The following is a 22,749-nucleotide window of genomic DNA, read 5'->3' as shown; positions in this document are numbered from 1 at the left end:
CCAGTCATGAAAATCCTGTGGAGCACAGGTCTACTCTGAAGCACATGCGGTTGGCTTGAGTAAAAATTGACGGCAGCTGGTCTCCATATGTTGTTTGACTCAAGTAGTATTTGACGAATTAGGAAATTCCATGTACAAATTCCACATATCTGTGAAAATCTGAAGACCTAGCCTCATGGCAACCATTGGCTGGAGCTGGGTCATGGCCACCCTCTTCTGACAGAGCACGTGTTCTCCAAGTCACTACAGACGCCTCCGCCTAAGCTCCTCAGGCTTCCACCATGTATATCACACTCTGCTTCCCCCGCCATTGGAATTTGTAACTTGAGGCACTTAACCAAGGTACCGGGACCCTTGAGGGCATGCGCAGCGTCATCTGTGAACGATTAATGACTACATGGAATGCTGATGAGCAGGCCACTGAACAACACCCCAACTCGCCCTGGCTATTTATGGGAGTAAACAACTTACATAATCTCTTAAAAAAAAAAAAAAAGCATGCAAAGAGCTACCTAATTGACACTTTCTGCTCTTCTTGGAAAATTTAAACTTAAATCCGAAGCATGGGACTTCGCTTACATCCTTCCCTTATCCTTGAGAATACCGTGGTTATCAAAGTAGAATATGCCTGATTCTTTCCCAGGACTGTGGAGAGTTTCAAAGTTCCCTTTATTCTTTCCGTGCTGCCACAACACCAATTATCACCTGCTGGACTCTTAACAGTGTGTGTGTGTGTGTGTGTGTGCTGTCACCCAAAGCTTTCAGAAACAGCTGGTGGAGTACTGAATGTTTTGTGGTAGCAGTGTAAAAAACTGAACCGTCTTTTGACCAAGGGTTATTCCCCGCCCCTGCCCAGGCCCAAGGACACGCAGTCCCTGACTAGCTGTGACAATGGGCAAGCGATTTAGCTTTTCTGAGCCTCAGTTTTCACCTCTGTGAATTAGAGAGTAACGATTTCATCTCACGACACTTTGGAGAGGATTATAACAGATACTCTGAGAGCCACAGAGCCTCCTGCTTAGAAGGTTCCCAGTAAGTCCTTCTGCTCTGGGCAGTCACAGGAAAAGACTCAACGCAGAGAAGGGGCCCCAGGGGTTGTCCACATAAAAAAAAAATTTTTTTTTTTAGGCAACCCCAAAAGCTCTGGTATTAAAGTTCTGCCTCAGGGAAAAACACAACCAGACCCTAGAAAGAAGGTAACTGCTCAGTTGCCGACTTAACTGCCCTGGAAGGTTTCCCTCTCTCCAAGAACCAGGCTTACAACGGTGGTGTTCAAAGCAGGAATTTCCCCTGGGGAGCAAGTGAAGAAACACTCTTTGGCCACAACTCTCCGACTCTGATGTCTATCTGCTTGGGGCCATTTCTCTTACGGAGGATGGCCAATTGGCACTGACTTTCTAAAGTAGTCGGATCACAGCCCTCCTTTCCCCTGTAAGTCATTAACCTACTGAAGTAGCCTGTACCTATGGGGCATCTTCTAATTCCCAGGCAGGGGCTGGGGATACAATGATAATGAAGACCTCTTCTGCCCTCCAGGAGCTTACAGTCTAGTGAAAAAGGTGGACAAGGAAACAGACAATTAAATATAGTGTGATAAGTGTTGCCACTGGGATATCAGCTCAGGGTGTCATGGGAGGTCATTAGAAGGCCAACAAACCCAGTTAGGGAAGGACTCCTGGAAGAGGTAAGTTCAAGTTGAGACTGGAAGTACCAGTTGCTATCGAGTAAGTTTTGACTCATGGCAACCCCATGTGTGTCAGAGTAGGGCTGTGCCCCATCGGGTTTTTAGTGGCTGGTTTTTCAGAAATAGATTGCCAGGTCTTTCTTCCAAGGTGCCTCTGGGTGGACTTGAACCTCCACCTCTCAGTTAGCAGCAAAGCTTGTTAACCATTTGCACCATCCAGGGACTTCTATAGCCTAGAAAAAAAACGAAACCGAGCCCATTGCCATTGAGTTGATTCCAACTCATAGCAACCCTACAGGAAAGAGTAGAACTGCCCCACAGGGCTTCTAAGGCTGTAAACTTTACAGAAGCAGACTGCCACATCTTTCTCCAGTAGAGCGGCTGGTGAGTTGAAACCCCAGACCTTTCAGTTAGCAGCTGAGCGCCTAATCACTGTGCCACCAGGGCCCCTCACAGCCTAGAATATTAAGTTTAAATGGCACTTTACTTTCTCTTCTACTCAAAAGCCATATCAGAATGCCAGTGAGTGATAGAAACGTTATGCTAGCAAAAACATCAGCTCTAATCTCTCTATTTATCTCTATGTTTGTCTTAACTCTTTGCAAGCATGGTACCCAGGAGAACGTGATGGCTCTGGCTTACTGTGCCCTCCGTGTACAAACGAATGAGGATCTAAGTTCTGTCCATTGAACTCTCCGTGAAGTTAGACTAAAGCACGCCAGCAACTTCCTGGTTGCTTCCTCAGCCTGGCACGTGGAGCTGGGTGGATTCTAGCCCCTGGGGCTCCCAGGCAAAGGGAAATCTCCTGATCCTCACTCTCTGTGTTTGTAAGGGTTGCTATGAGCTGGAATCTACTCGGCAGCAACAGATTTTGGTTTTGGTAATGGGATATCAGGAGCCCTGGTGGTGCAGAGGTTAAATACTCAGCTGCTTACTGAAATGTGGGTGGCTTGAACCCACCGGCCGCTCTGTGGGAGAAAGGTGTGCTGGTCTACTTCCATAAAGATTTACAGTCTTGGAACCCTGTGGGGCAGTTCTGCTCTGTCCTATAGGGTCACTATGAATTGGAATTGCCTCGCTGGCCATGAGTTTTAATGGAGTATCGGGGAGTCCCTGGGTGGTGCAAACAGTTAAGCGCTCAACTACGAAAAGATAGGTTGGCAGTTTGAACCCACCCAGAAGTGCCTTGGAAGAAAAGCCTGATGATCTGCTTCTGAAAGGTCATAGCGTTGAAAACCCTATGGAGTGCAGTTCTACTTTGCTACGCGTCAGGTTGCCGTGAGTGGAATCAACTCTATGGCAATTTTTTTTTTTTTTTGTAATGGGTATCAGGAACTTCTGATCTATTTTCCCAAGGTTGGGCATTAGAGCTGTCTGTTTATGTTTGTTTACTTGCTTGTTATAATGCTAACTGGGAGAGTGGAACATAGATATGGTCTAAAGTATGAAAGTCCTTGAATCAGCCTCAGGACTGGAGCTTATTTATCATGAGCCCCAGACTCAAAGGATGGCATTCTAGCTTTAAATGAACGGCTTACCCTCAATTGCCTAGGTCATTACTGGACTCTGGAGATATCCGTGGTGTTCTGGGTCAGAGTGGGTCTCAGGTACCACAAATCTGGCCCATTCAGGTCTCTGGCACTGGTGTGCAGTAAAGGGTTAACTCAGAGGGCTTGGGATGCTTAAATCCTGCACATTCCAAAGAAAGGATTGGTCCTTCACTGGAATCTCTAAGCCATCGGAGTATACAGCCTGATAAGAGTGTCTTTGTGTACCTGGGTTCTTTGAGCCACACTAGATAGTTGATGCTAACAACGTGATTTATGGTGAATGCCTGCTTTTGTTTACCTGGGACCCTGGGCCATGCCTTATCAGTGTGGCCTTTGGAGGGGCTGGAGACTGAGTAGGTAGGGTCAGTCACGTGGGTGCTCCAGATATAGATGACTGACACCCCATAAAAACTTTGGGCACCAGGCCTTGGGTGAGCTTCCCTGTTTGACAGCCATGTTGTCATACATGGTTACTGGGAGAATTAAGTGTTGTTCATGATATTGCACAGGGAAAAGACAACTGGAAGGTCATGCCTGGTTTCCCCTGGATTCAGCCCTATGCACCTTTTTTATCTGCTGATTTTAGTCCGTACCGTTGCACTATAATAAACCATAACCATGAGTACAACTGCTTCTCTGAGTTCTGTGAGTCCCTATAGTGAATTATTGAACCTGAGAGTGGTCTTGAGGGCCCCTGACACAATTGGGGACCCTTCAGGGAGAGAAATGCTACCTCTTGCCACGTTTCAGAATCTCCAAAGCCTTAAAACTTTTGCCAGTTGGCTTTAGACTGATTCTGGATGCTTCTGGGCTATTAAATTTTCCTTGAGCTCTCTGAGTCCCTGACTCCTGGCCCTCTGATGCAACTTCACACCCTTCTTGTTGAACTTTTTAACTCTTGAGCCACAGATTACTCAGGCTTTCTCAGTGTCAGTAACTCAACTTCCATTCACTTCACCAGTCCACTCCAGCTGACACCTCCTATACCTTGTTTATCAATCGGGATGGCTCAACCAACAAAGCCATATGCTCAGAAATGTAGCTCTGCAACCCGTTTGGGCCAGATGTTTAAGAGCATGAGTCTTGGAGTCAGACAATTTCATTCCTCTGAACCATAGTTACTCTTCTGTCAAACGAGAGAAGACTAAATGAGAACAAGAGACCATACATGTGAAGTTCTCAGCATAATGCCAGGTGCATACATAAAAAAAAGAATAGCAAGTGTTATAATAAGAGCTGCTATCATCAAGCCTTATACCTAAATCTGTGCTCTGATATAATTGGCACCTGTTTTTTGCAGGCTATCAGAGCCCTCTTGGCTTTCCCCTTCTCCCCTTCCCATGCTGGATTTAATCACCCGTCCTTTCAAGGGCACTGTCACCCATGCCCTCAGTCCCCCTCATGACCTAGTTGTCCTTCCACAGCTGTGCCTCCCTTCCATCCCAATGCTGTGTCAATCCAACTGCTTGTTTTCTCCTTTCCTGCTCTGGGACTGCTGGTGATGCTACAGAAAAATCATATAACCATGCCAAATTGGTTCCATTACGAATTTATGAGCTTCTCAGCCTCAGCTGAACCACCAGTGCTCCTTGGCGATTTTTTAAATTATCTCTAGATGACTTTCTCTCACATTCCCTTCAGTAGCTTCCCCTGATCTCTGCTCAGTCCAGCCAACCCATCACCACCCTCATTACCAGCACATGGCCCACTGATGCTCTATAGAGAAAAAAAAAGACCTTCGGATGTGATCTATCTCACCTATGCCCCTTGTACTTCTAAATTTGTCTATGTTTTGATCTTTCTTTATGATCATATCTGAGAAAGTTATTATGTATCACCAAAGTTAACCCCTCCGTCAGTACCACTAACTACTTCCTATTTTCTTCTCTAGGAAAGTTTAAATCCCTCACTTATATCTTTAGTCTATCTCACTGAAGACTTTCTCCCCCATATATAAATATATCCACATTCCCTCTTCTGCATACCTTTTTTCTTTTCTTTCTACTTTGTTTCCCTCTAAAGATATGCCCTGTATACCCCTGTCTTTCTATGGGAGCCATAACAAAGTACCACAAAATGGCTGGCTTTGAACAACAGAAATGTATCATTTCCTAGTTCTGGAGGCTAGAAGTTCAAATAAGCGTGTTAGCCAGGCCATGCTTCCTCTAAAGTCTCTAGGGGGAGATCTTTTCTAATCTCATCTAACTTCTAGTAGTACCAAGCATTCCTTGGCTTGTAGGTTTATCTTCACATGGTCGTCTATCCTCTGTCTGTCTCTTCTCTTTCATAAGGACATCACACAGGCTGGATTAGGACCCAACCTATCCCAGTATGACTTCTTGTTAACTGACAGCACTTTAAAGACCCGATTTCCAAACAAGTTCATGTTCACAGGTACCAGAATTTAGGACTTCAACATATCTTTTTGGAGGACACAGTTCAATGTATAACATTGCCCAAATAGTCTGTACTTGCTCTAGCCTGGTTGTCCTCAACCTTTGTTGCCCAGTGGAATCCTATGGAGAGCTTTTAAAAATCCTTATGCTTGGTCCTCAACCCAGATGAGGGGTGGGGGTGGGGCTCAGGTATCAGTATTTTTTAAAACTTCTAAGATGACTCTAGTATACAGCCAAGCTTGAGACGCAATACTCTATTCCCTCACCTCCTATTCAAATCTCAGCGTACCATGGTCCAGCTTCTTTTCGCTGTCGCTATACTGAATTGAACTTCCTAAGGTCACAAAACACTCCTGTCATGGATTGAATTGTGCCCCGGAAAAATATGTGTCAACTTGGCTAGGCCATGATTCCCAGTATTGTGTGATTGTCCATCATTTTGTCATCTGATATGATTTTCCTGTGTGTTGTAAATCCTACTTCAATGATGCTAATTATGTTAATTAGGTAGGACTCAATCTACAAAATTGGATTGTGTTTTCAGCCAATCTCTTTTGAGATATAAAAGAAAGAAGTGAGCAGAGAGACATAGGGACGTCATAACACCAAGAAAGCAGCACCGGGAGCAGAGCACATCCTTTGGACCCGGGGTTCCTGCACGGAGAGACTCCTAGACCAGGAGAAGATTGATGACAGGGACCTTGCCCCCGAGTTGACAGACAGATAAGGCCTTCCCCTGGAGCTGACCAGGCTTTTAGCCTACTAAATGTGAGAGAACAAACTTCTGTCTGTTGAAGCCATCCACTTGTGGTAATTCTGCTATAGCAGTACTAGATGACGAAGACAGCTCCCTAATTCCCAAATTCTGTCATCACCTTTCAGATCTCAGGCTATTCAATACCTATGGAGCATGTGACTCTGGGTGCCCATTTTTCCTTCTGGATGTCTATGGCCCTGCTATCTCCTGGCTCTCCTCCACTCAGATTTCTCTTTCGTTGTTCTTTTTGCCTTCTTTTCCCCTGTTGGGGTTTCCATGTCTCTGACCTTACCTATTTTTTTTTCCTCTATACATTCTTTGAGAAGTCCTGGTGGTGCAGTGGTTAAGCACTAGGCTGCTAACTGAAAGGTTGGCGTTTGAGCCCATCAGCCACTCTGCAGAAGAAAGATGTGGCAGTCCACTTTTGTAAAGATTTTAGCCTTGGAAACCCTATGGGGCAGTTCTACTCTCTGTTCTATAGGGTCACTATGAGTTGGAATCAACTCAATGACTTTTTTTTTATTTGCTATGGATTGAATTATGCACCCCCCAAAGTATGTGTTGTAAATCCTAAGCTTTAGGCCTGTGGTTATAATCCCATTTGGGAACAGGTTGTCTTTATTATGTTAACGAGGCAGGATTAGTGTAGGATGTTTCTCGAGTCAGCCTCTTTTGAGATATAAAAGACATTAACAAGCAAGCAGAGCAGAGATGGGGGAAGAGAGCTGTCAGGCCACAATGAAGATCACGTAGAAGCAGAAGCTCAGAAGAGACAAGGACCTTCCCCCAAAGCCGACAGAGAAAGCCTTCCCCTAGAGCTGGCGCCCTGAATTCGGACCTCTAGCTTCCTAAACAGTGAGAAAATCAATTTTCATTTGTTAAAGCCATTCACTTGTCGTATTTTTGTTATGGCACTACTAGATAACTAAGACAACATTCTTTAGGGGTAATATCATCCACTTCCATGTCTTTTTCCTCTTGCTTTCTCTGTTCCTTTTCTATTAATGTGCCCAATGCTCTCTCACCCCCACCAAATTGTCCGTGCTACATAAAATCAACAGCATCATTGACAAATCTCCTTCCCCCATACCTTCATCTATGTGATGAATGTTGTCATTATTGTTACTTGCTGTAGAATCGGCTCTCACTCATTGTGTCTGTTATGGGTTGAATTGTGTCCCTCCCCAAAATGTGTGTCAACTTGGCTAGGCCATGATTCCCAGTATTGTGTGATTGTCCTTCATTTTGTCATCTGATGTTATCTTCCTATGTGTGGTAAATCCTACCTCTATGATGTTACAGTGTCGCTATGAGTCAGAATCCACTCGACGGCAGTGGGTTTGGTTTTTATGATGTTAATGAGGCAGGATTAGAGGTAGTTATGTTAATGAGGCAGGACTCAATCTACAAGATTAGGTTGTATCTTGAGCCAATCTCTTTTGAGGTATAAAAGAGAGAAGAGAGCAGAAAGACAGGGAACCTCATTACCACCAAGTAAGAAGAGCCAGGAGTATGCACATCCTTTGGGCCTAGGGTCCCTGCACGGAGAAACTCCTAGACCAATGGGAAGATTGATGACAAGGACCTTCCCCCAGGGCTGACAGAGAGAGCTGGCACCCTGAATTTGGGCTTCCACACTCCTAAACTGTGAGAGAATAAATTTCTCTTTGTTGAAGCCATCCACTTGTGGTATTTCTGTTATAGCAGCACTAGATAACTAAGAATTTGGTACTGAGAGTTGGGTGCTGCTCTAACAGATATCTAAAATGTGAAAGTAGTTTTGAAACTGTTAATGAGTAGAGGCTGGCGGAGTTTTAAAGTGCCTAATAGTAAAAGCTTAGATTGCCTTGAAGAAACTGTTGGTGGAATTATGGACATCAAAGACAACTCTGCTGAGGGCTCAGAAGGAAGTAAACATAGTTGTAACACTGCTGCCAGAAGCAGGGGCAGAACCAGGAAACCAGTGTGAGATGGCGCAGGAGCCAGCCCACGCAGCAAGAGAGCTGAGTGCCCTTGCGCCAGAGGCTTCCTGGTAGAGTGGGATGCCTCTAAGCACTTATCAGTGGAGCTAAAGAGCTTTGGAACACTTGCTCTGGCAGGGCAGATGCAGGCGACTAGGCCTAAGTAGCTGACAGGCCAAGGAATCGGGGAGCAGAAGCTGAAGAGACAAGGAACACAGGAAGCAAAGCTGCCTCAGTCTCAAAGGGTAGAGCCACGACCTCTGGGATCTCAAAGGCTGGATCCATGGCCTCTGGGGTTTGAAAGGATGGGGCCATAGCCTCCTAGGTTTCAAAGAGTCAGATCTTCACCAGCTTGGTTCTGGAGTGTGGGGCTGCTGTTCACTAGTGCCAGGGCAATGGGGTTGGATCTGAAGCCCAAAGCTGAGGGGGCACAGCTGCCATGCCCAAAGGGCAGAAGAACTGGGCCTGTGGGGCCGAGGGAGTAGGGTCACCACTCAGATGAACTAGGAGAATGGGGCTGACCAAATCTGAGGGAAGAGAATTGCCATTCCAGTGGGCCTGGAAGGTAGAGCTGAAGCTCAAGACTGAGGGGTCTTCACCCAACATCTGGAGAATATGGCCAACACTGAGAGTCTGGAGGGCAGAGCCATTACCTAAATGGTCTCAGAGAACAGAGGATTATTTTCAAGCCTTGAGAGCTAATGCAATGTGATCTGTTGACTTGCTTGGTGCCTGTTATCTCTTCTTTTCCATCAATTTCTCCCATTTGTAATGGAAATGTCTACCTTGTGCATGTTCCACCATTGCACTTTGGAAGCAGATACCTTGTATTCTAGATTTTACAAATGAAGGGGAATTTCTGAATTTTGGACTTGGAGTTTATTTAGGACTTTTGCTATGATACGATGTGAAATGTTTTACATGTGGTAAGGACATGAATTTTGGGGGAACAAAGGGTGTATCAACTTGGCTAGGCCACGATTCCCAGTATTGTGTGATTGTCCACCATTTTGTCATCTGACGTGATTTTCCTATGTTTGGTAAATCCTACCTCTGTAACATCAGTGAGGCAGGATTACAAGCAGTTATGTTAATGGGGCAGGGCTCAATCTACAACATTAGGCTGTATCTTGAGCCAATCTCTTTTGAGATATAAAAGAGAGAAGCAAACAGAAAGACAGGGGACCTCATTACCGCTGAGCAAGAAGAGCCAGAAGCTGCATATCCCTTGGACTTGGGGTCTCTGCCTGAGAACCTTCTTGACTGGGGAAGATTGATGACAAGGACCTTCTCCCAGAGCCTACAGAGAGAGAAAAGCTTCCCCTGGAGCTGGCACTCTGAATTTGGATTTCTAGCCTCCTAAACTATGAGAGAGGATATCATTACGAAGAAGTCTCTCTCTGGGAGTAGGTACAGGGGCTCATGCTTGTGGCTTAAAGGGAGACCTGCCAAGTCAGTGGCTGCTTAGAGAGTGACCAGAGCAGTGGTAGTGCTGACCTCCCAGGTTGGATTGTTTTCCCACATGTCTCTCTGGCCAATTGTGCTAAGTGCAACTCTCCCCTTTGTGTAGGAAGGGCATTAGCAGCCCTTTCTTCAGGGCATGTTGTTGTTCTTGTGTGCTGTCGAGTCAAGCCTGACTTATAGTGACCCTGTAGGACAGAGTAGAACTGCCCCGTAGGGCTTCCAAAGCTGTGATCTTCGTGGGAGCAGATTGCCAGGTCTTTTCTCCCTGCTGGTAGTGGTTCTAATGGCCCACCTTTTGGTTAGCAACCGAGCACTTAACCATTGTGCCACCAGGGCTCCTTCTTCAGGGCACAGAGCTATGCAAAGCTTCTTTTCCTTACCCTTCTCACTTCTTTTCCTTACTTTGCATCTTTGTGTCTTGGATCTTTTGCCCATATCGCCCTTATAGCAACTTTCCACCATATAATGCAGTAGATCCCTGCCATTGAGGATTTAACATTTGTGATTTCTACTTTATGCGAAAGACCCAAAGGCTCATGATGTCTAAGAATCTGTCATTTTGCTTAGGGATGAATTTGCGTAACTTGCTCTGTGTAACAGATGGGCAAAAATGAATTATCTAGCATGCCACTGAGGCAGGTCACATGCCTGGCCTCTGTATCTCATTGTTTTTATTCATTCATTCAGCAAATACTTTTTGAGTTCCTATTATGTGTCAGGTCCAATGCTAGGATCCTAGGCTGGAGATATGGTGGTAAATAAAAAGGTTCTCTGTTCCCATGGAATATACCTTTGGGAGGCAGGTTAGGAGGAAGGAAAAATGAACAAGTAATTTAATTTCATGGGGTGATATGTTTTACGAAGAAAGTAAAACAGGGTGATGTGATGGAATGTGGGTGAGAGATCAGCATTAGAAGGGAAACTGCGATGACGAGAAGGAGCAGCCATGTGAAGACGTGTGTGGGAGGGTATTACTGGCAGAAGGAACAAGTGCAAAGACCCAAAAGGTGGAATGGGCCTGGATTATTTTGTGGGTCTCTATTGATCTGTGTGGAGCCCTGGTGGTGCAGTGGTTAGGAGCTCAGGCTGCTAATCAAAAGGTCGGGAATTTGAATTCACCAGCCACTCCTTGGAAAACCCTATGGGGCAGTTCTATTCTGTCCTATAAAGTCGCTATGAGTCAGAATTGACTTGGTGGCAATGGGTTTGGTTTTATTCCTCCATGTGAGTCCTTAGGTGGTGCAAATGAAAGGTTGGCAGTTTAAATCCACCCAGAAGCACCTCGGAAGAAAGGTCTGGTGATCTACTTCCAAAAGATCACAGCCATGGAGAACCCTGTGGAACGCAATTCTACTCTGACATACACGGTGTTGCCCTGAGTCGGAATCGACTCAGCAGCAACTGGTTTATTTGTTTCGTATTGCTCTGTGCACAGTAACTATCGAGAAGTGTTAAAAATACGTTTCTTTGAAAAAAAAAAAGGTCTTGAGAAATGAAGTCAATTGTCAGTGTTGGTGGGGGGAGCCAAGAGATCTAAAGGCAATGGTGTACATAAGTGTAGGGATTTTCCAAGGGCTTTGAATGTGTCCCTCAGAAAGTCCCAGGGTGCTCTGTGGTTGGTGCTTTGCATGTCCAGCATGAAAACCAGGCCGGCTGTGAACATCTCGATGCCACCAGAGATGGCTCTGCTAGTTCCATGTCTCTTGCATCTATATTTCATAAGTAACAGGAACATAAGTAGGTGCTCTATGGCCGTCTACCTATGCAACAGTGAGCTATGGTTAACAGCATTAAACTAGCAGGCAGGAGAGGTGAATTCCAACTCTGTCTTCACCATTAACTAATTTTATGTTTGTGGATAAATAGCTCGATGTATCTGGGCTTCATTTTCCTCCTCTCTAAAATGCAGAATTTGGAAGAGATTAGGGATAATAAATGTCACGCACGTTCCTCTCACATGCCTGGCAGCAGGACTGGATGGTGACGAGTGGACACTCCAGGCTAAATTGGCCCCCATCCAAGCCGATATTCTTTACATATTTGTTCAGTACTTAATTAGTAGGGGTGAGCGGTGTTGGAAGGAAAAGAAAAAAAAAACTAATTTTTTATTAATAAAAATTCTATTTGCTAATTTACTTCAATTGGACAAACCGGAATCACGGAATCCACCCCCCCCCCATTTTTTTTGTTCTTGTTCTCCAAGTTTCTTTAGTCCACTTCTTGAAAGACATATTAAAACTTTTAAATACAGATAATAAAATAAATCTCTTGTTCTGAGCAAAAAACACTACCGCATGACATATTTAGATTGAGAATTTTCGCTGACTGGGACTGCGTGAGCAAGTCACGAAAGACCTTGGCAGAGATGGGTCCTGCCAGCAGGAAATGCTTTTTAAATTTTCATTTGCGGGTGCGGTTTTCTTTGGTGGGAGTCGAGTAAGTTCCATTTGCCTGGTTTCTCTCAGTAGCATTTCAGTGTTCCTTTTTGATCAGCATTTCCCACCTCGAAGGCCTTCCCTACCCTCAGTTTATCGGGGCAGATATTGCTAATGGATCACAGCACACCTGTCCAGATGTAAGTGCCCACAGAGCCCAGATGTGACTCCAGCTTCTTCTGCACCTTGAGCCAGGCAACCATGTCTGGTTAACAGACCAGAGCTGGCTCAGGACTTGGAACATATTGGCCGTCCTTGGGCTTGGATGGACTCTGTGATTCCTTCCAACTTCAGTGTTTTAGGACTCCGTGATCCTACATTTTACCTGACTTAAGGGTAATCAGCATTTATCTGGGACTCGAGTAACTGACACAAGCCTTAACTTTTAGACATGTTGATACTGTGTGCTTGTTTGTGCAGCAGAAAATGATGTGGAAAACTAGAGAAACGTCTCTTAGACATTTTCCCTGGTTTTATATCATTTAAGAGAAGCAATAACTGAAGAGAATTTTATGGGAATATCCATGGCAACCATTAAACGGCATTGAGAGCAGTTTAAGAACTAGAACGCAGGGGGTGGACCTATGACCTGGATAGGAAGAGACACCCTGCTTTGCGGGATTGCACAGCTTTAGTATTGGATTGGGGGTGGAAGATGAGCTAAGAAGCAGATCTGTAAAATAAACCAGTTGCCATCAAGTCGTCTCCAACTCACAGGGTTTTCCAGGGCTGCTTTTTCAGCAGTAGATCTTCAGACCTTGCTTTTGAGATGCCTCTGGGTGGACTCGGACTTGCAACCTTTTGGTTAGTAGCAAATGTATTAACTGTTTGCACTCTACAGGGACTCAGCAGATCTGTAGGCAACTGTAAAAGGTTGAGTTATGTGAACATGTCAAGCTGTATGAAGTAGGAACTTGAATTTAGTTGAACTTTCAAATAGACTTTAGAAATCAACACTCTTGGTTTTGAATCCTGGCTCCTGCCATTGTTTTCTGTGCGACATTGAAATATGTAGCTTGTCAACTCTGAGCCTGTTTATTTAGGTAACAAGGGTATTAGCATACACCTTCGAGGCGAGTAATGAAGCTTAAGTAAGTAATTGTTTGTGAAGCTCCTAATGGGGCCCAGAGCAGGAATTACATATATATTGGATGATTGAATCATACTTGTTTGAAGACTGCTTTACGACCCTTTGCAAGAAGGACTCTGTGGGTAAGACCACTACAGGGTGACTAATGAACTCGGAATCAGAACCTTGGCCTGTGAAAAAGAAATATTAATCAGCTCGATGGTAGATGAGAAAAGGAATGCCAGAGTTGGAAACATCAGTGGAATCTTGGGTTTAGGGGCTGTTCCGATCAGTTTTTTTTTTTTTTTTTTCCATATCTGCCCCCTCACTTTCTAAGTTAAGGTGAAAGATGTTTACCTAACGGGACTTCACCATGGGGGAAGAGATGAGAAATGTATTTGTGGAATTTGAAACATTTAGCCTGGAGAACAGGAGCCCGTTTCTGGGCCTCAGTTTCTCATCTGCAAGGAGAGGTTACTTATACTTGTCCCAGTCTAGGCTATTGCTTTTCCAGCCTCTGGTCCCAGCTTTCCTTGGAGTCATCAAGTTCATCATTCTTAATCAATGTATGGTCTCAAATTGTTGTGGCTACTAACCAAAACGTTGGTGGTTCGAATCTACCTACAGTTGCCTCAGAAGAAAGGTCTAGCAATCTAATTCTGAAAGATCACAGCCATGGAAAACCCTATGGAGCACAGTTCTACTCTGAAACACATGGGGTCACCATGAGTCAGAATCAACTTGATGGCAATTGGTTTGGTCTTTTGGTTTAGGCTAGAGAGCAGGGTTAGAATATGGGAAAGATGGAGACCAATCTGGGAACAGCAGGTCAGTTGAGTCAGGGCTGCCTCAACCCCCACCTGGGAAGTTGATGGGGTAGGCTGGGGAGGCTGATGGGGCACATGTGGAGAAGGCATCTTGGTCCCTGCAGTGGCCTCACCCCCCTCTCAGAGTGCTGCTTTTTCCTGTCTCTCTGAAGGCTCCATGCTCCCTTTTAATTAAGCCATACATATTCCCTGTCTGGTTATCTGGAGACTCAGCCTAGCTATCCAGCCTCCAACCAACATGTGTCTTTGGGTCTCCCTTTCTCTGAATGTCCATTGGCTAACCAGACTTCCTTCTGATGGACACAGCTGTCGCATACATGCAGTAGGTGACTTTTAAGCCTTCCCAGCCTGGGAGCACACAGCCCCTTGAAGGCATATTGGTATGTTTTGCTCTGCATCGCCATGGGTTAATGTCAGGGATTAGAACTCCCAGAGCCACTGTATGCCCCTCACATCCAAGTCCTTGGGGGATGTCAACCTTGCTTGATGAATCAAACTCTGTCAACCCTGCTCGAAACTGTTGAGCCAAAGTCCAAGGTTGCTAAGGAAGATGTGACTTACACACAGGCATTGGATGGAACAATGCTTTGCAGGTACAGGCATACAGAGCAAGGCAAGCTTCAATAGTGGGCATTGATCCCCATGGCCAGCAGGACTCGCTGCACAGTTGACAAAGTGTTGTTGGTCTGCATGCATCCCTCTTGTGCTGCAGGTAAAATACTTCATTCCCTTTCCACTGGGAAAAGATATAGAAGTGGGTTTGGCCAGGTACCATGTGGTGTACACACATAAGCAATAAGCAGAGTGTGTACCCAGAACATGGAAGGAGTTTCTCTGATAAGGAAAAAGAAGAAACTGGGACAGAGGGAGGCTCAGTTCTCAGCCTCCATTATGAGAGGACATTCCAGGCCCAAGAACTCTGATTAGGCAGTCCAGGTGAGGGCCTCAAGGTTTCACGACAGAATGTCCTTCCAACCGGGAGCACCTCATGTTTCCGGTGTATTTCCTGCACCACTGTCTCACAGATAAAGGAACTAATGCTCACTGAGGCCATATATCAGGCCCAAGTCCACAGAGCTTACTAATGTGAGAGGTTGTGGCTGGAGCTAAGCAGGTGGCAGGGAGATGGCATTTCCCATCTGCTTCTCCTTTTATAATGTTTCTTTTGTCTTATCTCTTTTGTGGGAGACAAACATGTCTAGCCAAGCTGGAGAACTCAGCCTAGGTAGGTGGGACGAGCCCTGGGAGTTGGGAAACCCAGGTTCCAGTCCTGGCTCTGTCATTAAATAGTATTTGACCTTGGACAAGCATCTTTATGGGCCCCAGTTCCTCATCTGCAAAGGGAGGTTACTTCCACTTTTCCCAGTCTAGGTTTTTGCTTTTCCAGACTCTGGTCCCAGCTTTTCTTGGAGTCATCAAGTTCGTTATTCTTAATCAATGAATGGTCTCATTATATTTGACTTTTTAATAGCTTTTTCTTAAATCCATGAGACCATGTAGATCCTTTCACTCCATCTTTTCTCTTTTACCACTGCTATAATTGTTGTGTCCTTGCCCCTTAATACCTCTGGCTCATAACAGAGGGTGCAGTGGAGAAAGACATCAACAGTTTAACAACACCTCAACCACCAATGACAATAGCCACAGTGATGACAGCTTAAATGGTAAAATACTTTATAGCATGGAGGGATTTACTGATTCTCACCTTCCAATACCTCGTCTTGTAGCCCTTCCCATTGCTGTTGAGTAGATTCTGACTCATAGCAATCCTATAGGTCAGAGTAGAGCTGCCCCATAAGGTTTGCATGGCTGTAATTTTTACAGAACCAGACTGCTGCATCTTTCTCCTGCACAGCAGCTGGTGGGTTTGAACCTCTGACCTTTCGGTTAGCAATTGAGTGCTTAACCACTGTACCACCAGTGCTCCTTAAAATAGCCCTCCCTAATTCAGTCCTCAAAGTTTTTCTGGATCATTGTCCAAGAAAACTGATGATAAAGCAGAAAATAGAGGTAAAGGCTCATTCTGGCTTTTGAAATTTAAGAGACACACCCTCAGGATAAGGCCTTAGGCTCCCAAGTTCTTGGGTTATAAGAGGATTCGCTGGGCCATGGGTGGGGCAGAGAGAGCTGAGTCAGAAGGCAGGCAATGAAAGTATGGGTGCAGTGGGCCACTGAGCAGTTCCTGGGTCACCCTGCTGGGCCGAGCCCTGGAGAGGCATCAAGTGCCCCAGAGAGGTGTACGGGCTCTGAGAGCCGGGAATACCTATGGCATGGCCAACCAGGTAGAGCTAGCGGGATGGCAAGCCCCACAAAAGAAACTCTTCATTGTTCCAAGCAAATGGAGCCTCAGACATCCGCACTGCATTTTCCAGGCCCCAGAGTGGCAGAGTCATAGCAGAATGGTGTCATTGGCGTAGAAGCAGAAGATAAAGCTCGTGGACCTTGAGGTCATTTGACTGGAGACAAGGGTCATTTGAATTTCAAAAGGAATACTGAATGGGAATTTGAAAGTTTCCGCATCTATGGTGACCTGCATGAACCAGGGATAAGGATCAATCAGGACAGGCATCCTTAGGATGATGGCCATCTCAGCAGATACCAGTGTGGGTAGGTGACTTAATTAGCCAGATATTCTTTAGCATGATACAAACCAAGAGCTTAGACACAACCTCAAGGAGAGAGGAAAATCCTTGCTCTGAGTTAGCCATGGGAGACAGAGGACTGAGAAGGAACAGTCTTAGGGAGACTGGCACTCTTGCTGCAGGATACCACTGTTATCTTTCCTTTTTAGATGCTCTGTTCTGGCTTTTTCAGCAAGCAAGCTCATCCATTCAAAAAAAAAACCAGGTGCCAACAAGTCAGTTCTGACTCATGGTGGCCCCATGTGTTTCAGAGTAGAACTGTGCTCCATAGGGTTTGCAGGGCTGTGACCTTTTGGAAGCAGACTGCCAGACCTTTCTTCTGAGGCATCTCTTGGTGAGTTTGAACCTCCAACCTTTCCATTAGTAGCAGAGTACTTAACTCTTAGTGCCACCAGGGCTGCCTTCACCAATTCAGTAGCTACCATATGAAAAAGTTCACTTCTGTATTTTTATTTAAATAGTCTTGTCGTCTTTTTTTTTTTGGTAAGTAAGGATAACTTCCATTTACACTTTTCAGCCAGGGTCATGGTATCATTATCTCAATTCCAGCTTTTGAGCAAAGCACACAGATGAAGACAGGAGCGGAGAGCAGAGCCTGAGCAGCTGGTGCTCGTCTCTGCCTCTTCCTGAGCCACCTCGGAGCCAATAAAGAATAGGAACGAGCCATCGCCATTCCCTGCACGGCCTCAGTGCAGGCTGGGCTGTGATGTGTGGATGCGGAGTTATCTTCGCACTGGCTTTTAAATGCTGCTCTTCCTTCTAATCTCACTTTGCCGCTGCGGGGGAATTTATGTAGAATCAATGCATGTCTACTTAAGTTTTGCTCCCCCTTGATGTGGTTGTTATTCTCTTATTTACTTTACGGATTCCTAGATGGATTATGTAAGACGGGCAGTTTCCTTCTTGAAGTCTTGCGCTTTTATCAGCCAAACTCCGTTTGCCATCATTACGGAGTGGTGATCGTGGATGTCTCAGGAATTGGTTGATGTCCTATGAACCTGAATTCCATAAGCCTCTGCAGCCTCTGCTAATGAGCAGAAGATGTTACCAGTATCTACTGTTAATTAGAGCGGTCATTAACCATACAGTATGCAGACAGGCAGAAAACTTTTGACTGTCCCTGCCACCATTACTCTGGACCCAGCTAGAAATCTGACATTATTCAAGGAAAGCTTTTTTTCCTCCATCATATCATTCTTTTACAAATCTTTCTTTAAACTTTTTTTCTTTACTGAGATCAAATTTACCTACAGTGAATGCGCAGATTGTAACTATACACTTTGATGAGTTTTGACACATGGACTCAAACCTACCAACGATGGTGAAGATGGTGCAGGACCGGGCAATGTTGCATCCTATTATACATAAAAATCTCCATGAGTCGGGGCTGGCTGTTCGACAACTAACAACAATCAATGCATGTAATCAACACCCCGTCAAGACAGACACAGAACATTGTCTTCACCCCAGCAATTCCCTTGAGCCCTGTTCCAATCAATCCCACCCGCCACAAGCAATTATTGCTCTGGTTTCTATCACCGTCGATTAGTCTTGCCCCCTCTAGAACTTCACGGAAATGCAGTTGTACATAATGATCAGGCGCTATGCATTCTTTTGTGTCCGGCTTATTTTGCTCATCCAGGTCATTGTGCGTATTAGTTGTTGGATCCTTTTTATTGCTGATTAGTATTCCATGGTATGAATATTCCACAATGTATTTTCTCCAGTTGGTGGACATTTGTGTTGTTTCCATTTCAGACCTCTTATGAATGAAGCTGCTATAAACATATTTGTACAAGTTTTTTTTGTGTGAATTCATATTTCTTTTTTTCTTGGGTAAAAATGTAAGAGCTAAATAGCTGTGTCATAAGGTAGGTGTATGTTCACAATTCCTGTTCGGTTCATTTCTAATGGTTTTATAATTGTTATTGCCATTGTAAATGGGATTTTTTTTCTTTCTCTTTCCAGTACCTAAATGTTTACTTCTGGTTTATAGAAGGAAGAAAATGGTTATATATATATATATATATATATATATATGTATGTATATATGTATATATTTGTTAATAGTATCTGTCAATCATTTTTATTAGTTTTTTTATTGCATTTTATCAAATAATATGTGAATAGTCTCATCAAAAAAGATTCAAATGCTAAAAATACTTCTAGAAATTAAAATGTGAACGTCTCCCCTTACCTTCGCCCCTCTGCCCCCACTTCTTCCCCAGAGATACGGAATGATGGTAGTCCAGCGGGCTGCTCTCAGGCTTTTTTTCTGAACATTTAAATGTGTTCTGTTGCAGGTTACAAACTGCACAGGGAGCCACGTCCATAAAATGCAGATTTCGGTAGTTATTTTTGTTAGGTGCTGTCGAGTTGGCTCCAACTCAAAGTGACCCTATGCACAACAGAACGAAACACTGCCCGGTCCTGCACCATCCTTACAATCGTTGTTATGCTTGAGCCCATTGTTGCAGCCACTGTGTCAATCCACCTCATTGAGGGTCTTCCTCTTTTCTGCTGACCCTGTACTCTGCCAAGCATGATGTCCTTCTCCAGGGACTGATCCCTCCTCACAACATGTCCAAAGTATGTAAGACACAGTCTCGCCTTCCTTGCTTCTAAGGAGCATCCTGGTTGTACTTCTTCTAAGACAGATTTGTTCGTTATTCGTCCTTTTGGCAGTCCATGGTGTATTCAATATTCTTCGCTAACACCACAATTCAAAGGCATCGATTCTTCTTCAGTCTTCCTTATTCATTGTCCAGCTTTCACATACATATGATGTGATTGAAAATACCATGGCTTGGGTCAGGCACACCTTAGTCTTCAAGGTGACATCTTTGCTCTTCAACACTTTAAAGAGGTCATTTGCAGTAGATTTACCCAATGCAATGCATCTTTTGATTTCTTGACTGCTGCTTCCATGGCTGTTGATTGTGGATCCAAGTAAAATGAAATCCTTGACAACTTCAATCTTTTCTCCGCTTATCATGATGTTGCCCATTGGTCCAGTTGTGAGGATTTTTGTTTTCTCTATGTTGATGTGTAATCCATACTGAAGGCTGTGGTCTTTGATCTTCATTAGTAAGTACTTCAAGTCCTCTTCACTTTCGGTAAGCAAAGTTGTGTCATCTGCGTAACACAGGTTGTTAATGAGTCTTCCTCCAATCCCGATGCCCCGTTCTTCATATAGTCCAGCTTCTTGGATTAGTTGCTCAGCATACAGATTGAATAGGTATGGTGAAAGAATACAACCCTGGGACACACCTTTCCTGATTTTAAACCAATCAGTATTTCCTTGTTCTATCCGAACGACTGCCTCTTGATCTATGTAAAGTTTCCTCATGAGCACAATTAAATATTCTGGAATTCCCATTCTTTGCAGTGTTATACATAATTTGTTACGATCCACACAGTTGAATGCCTTTGCGTAGTCAATAAAACACAGGTAAACATCCTTCTGGTATTCTCTGCTTTCAGCCAGGATCCATCTGACATCAGCAGTGATATCCCTCGTTCCATGTCCTGTTCTGAAACCGGCCTGAATTTCTGGCAGTTCCCTGTTGATATACTGCTGCAGCCATTTTGCTTGCTTGTGATACTAATGATATTGTTCTATAATTTCCACATTCGGTTGGATCACCTTTCTTGGGAATAAGCATAAATACGGATCTCTTCCAGTCACTTGGCCAGGAAGCTGTCTTCCATATTTCTTGGCATAGATGAGTAAGCACCTCCAGTGCTGCGTCCATTTGTTGAAACATCTCAATTGATATTCCATCAATTCCTGGAGCCTTGTTTTTCACCAATGCCTTCAGAGCAGCTTGGACTTCTTCCTTTAGTACCATTGGTTCCTGATCATATGCTACTTCTTCAAATGGTTGAATATCGACTAATTCTTTTTGGTATAATGACTCTGTGTATTCCTTCCATCTTCTTTTGATGCTTCCTGCGTCATTTAATATTTTCCCCATAGAGTCCTTCACTATTGCAACTTGAGGCTTGAATTTTTTCTTCAGTTCTTCAGCTTGAGAAACAGCAAGCATATTCTTCCCTTTTGGTTTTCCATCTCCAGCTCTTTGCACATGTCATTATGATGCTTTACTTTGCGTTCTCGAGCTGCCCTTTGAAATCTTCTGTTCAGTTCCTTTATTTCATCAATTCTTCCTTTTGCTTTAGCTGCTCGACGCTCAAGAGCAAGTTTCAGAGTCTCCTCTGACATCCATCTTGGTCTTTTCTTTCTTTCCTGTCTTTTCAGTGACCTCTTGCTTTCTTCATGGATGATGTCCTTGATTTCATTCCACAACTCGCCTGGTCTTCGATCACTAGTGTTCAATACGTCAAATCTATTCTTGAAATGATCTCTAAATTCAGATAGGATATACTCAAGGTCATATTTTGGCTCTTGTGGACTTGCTCTGATTTTCTTCAGTTTCAGCTTGAACTTGCATATGAGCAATTGATGGTCTGTTCCACAGTCGGCCTCTAGCCTTGTTCTGACTGGTGATATTGAGCTTTTCCATCGTCTCTTTTGATGGGTGTAGTCTATTTGATTTCTGTGTGTTGCATCTGGCGAGGTCTATGTGTATAGTCACGGTTTATGTTGGTGAAAGAAGGTATTTGCAATGAAGAAGTTGTTGGTCTTGCAAAATTCTATCATTCGATCTCCAGCATAGTTTCTATCACGAAGGTCATATTTTCCAACTACTGATCCTTCTTTGTTTCCAACTTTCGCATTCCAGTAATTATCAGTGCATCTTAATTGCATATTCAATCAATTTCAGACTGCAGCAGCTGATAAAAATCTTCTCTTTCTTCATCTTTGGCCCTAGTGGTTGGTGCATATATTTGAATAATAGTCGTATTAACTGGTCTTCCTTGCAGGTGTATGGAGTATTAACTGGTCTTCCTTGTAGGTGTATGGATATTATCCTATCACTGACAGCATTGTACTTCAGGATAGATCTTGAATGTTCTTTTTGATGATGAATGCAATACCATTCTTCTTCAACTTGTCATTCCCAGCATAGTAGACTATATGATTGTCTGATTCAAAATGGCCAATACCAGTCCATTTCAGTTCACTAATGCCTAGGATATTGATGTTTATGCATTCATTTTTGACAATTTATAATTTTCCTAGATTCATTCTTTGTACATTCTAGGTTCCGATTATTAATGGATGTTTGCAGCTGTTTCTTCTCATTTTGAGTCATGCCACATCAGCAAATGAGGGTCCCAAAAGCTTTACTTCATCTACATCATTAAGGTCGACTCTACTTTGAGGAGGCAGCTCTTCCCCAGTCATCTTTTGAGTGCCTTCCAACCTGGGGGGCTCACCTTCCAGCACTATATCAGACAATGTTCCGCTGCTATTCATAAGGTTTTCACTGGCTAATACTTTTCAGAAGTAGACTGCCAGGTCCTTCTTCCTAGTCTGTCTTAGTCTGGAAGCTCAGCTGAAACCTGTCCTCCATGGGTGACCCTGCTGGTATCTGAATACCGGTGGCATAGCTTCCAGCATCACAGCAACACGCAAGCCCCCACAGTACAACAAACTGACAGACATGTGGGGGTCGATAGTTATTCAATCAGTAGTTATTATAACAGTTTTTTTTTTTTTTAGCAGAAGGGAGTAAAATATCCACTTCTAACAAAATCAGAATAGTACAATTTTCTGACAGCTGAACGTGTCTTGAGGAAGGGACACCTTTTTGTAATTAGTGCAAAGGTTTCATATGGGTTGCCAGTGAGCTTAGATTTTATATATATATTATGTTGTTGTTGTTAGTTGCTGTGAGTCAGCTCCAACTCATAGCGACCCCATGTACAAAGGAATGAAACGTTACCTCATCCTGCGCCATCTTCATGATCCTTGATATGCTCAAGTCCATTGTTGAAGCCACTGTGCATTTTGAGAGCCTTGCAACCTAGGGGGCTCATCTTCCAACACCATAAAAA

The sequence above is a fragment of the Elephas maximus genome, chromosome 19 (assembly GCF_024166365.1).
Source record: "Elephas maximus indicus isolate mEleMax1 chromosome 19, mEleMax1 primary haplotype, whole genome shotgun sequence".
Classification (NCBI taxonomy): Eukaryota; Metazoa; Chordata; class Mammalia; order Proboscidea; family Elephantidae; genus Elephas; species Elephas maximus.
The sequence above is the reverse complement of the archived record's forward strand: the minus strand, read 5'-3'. Positions refer to the sequence as shown.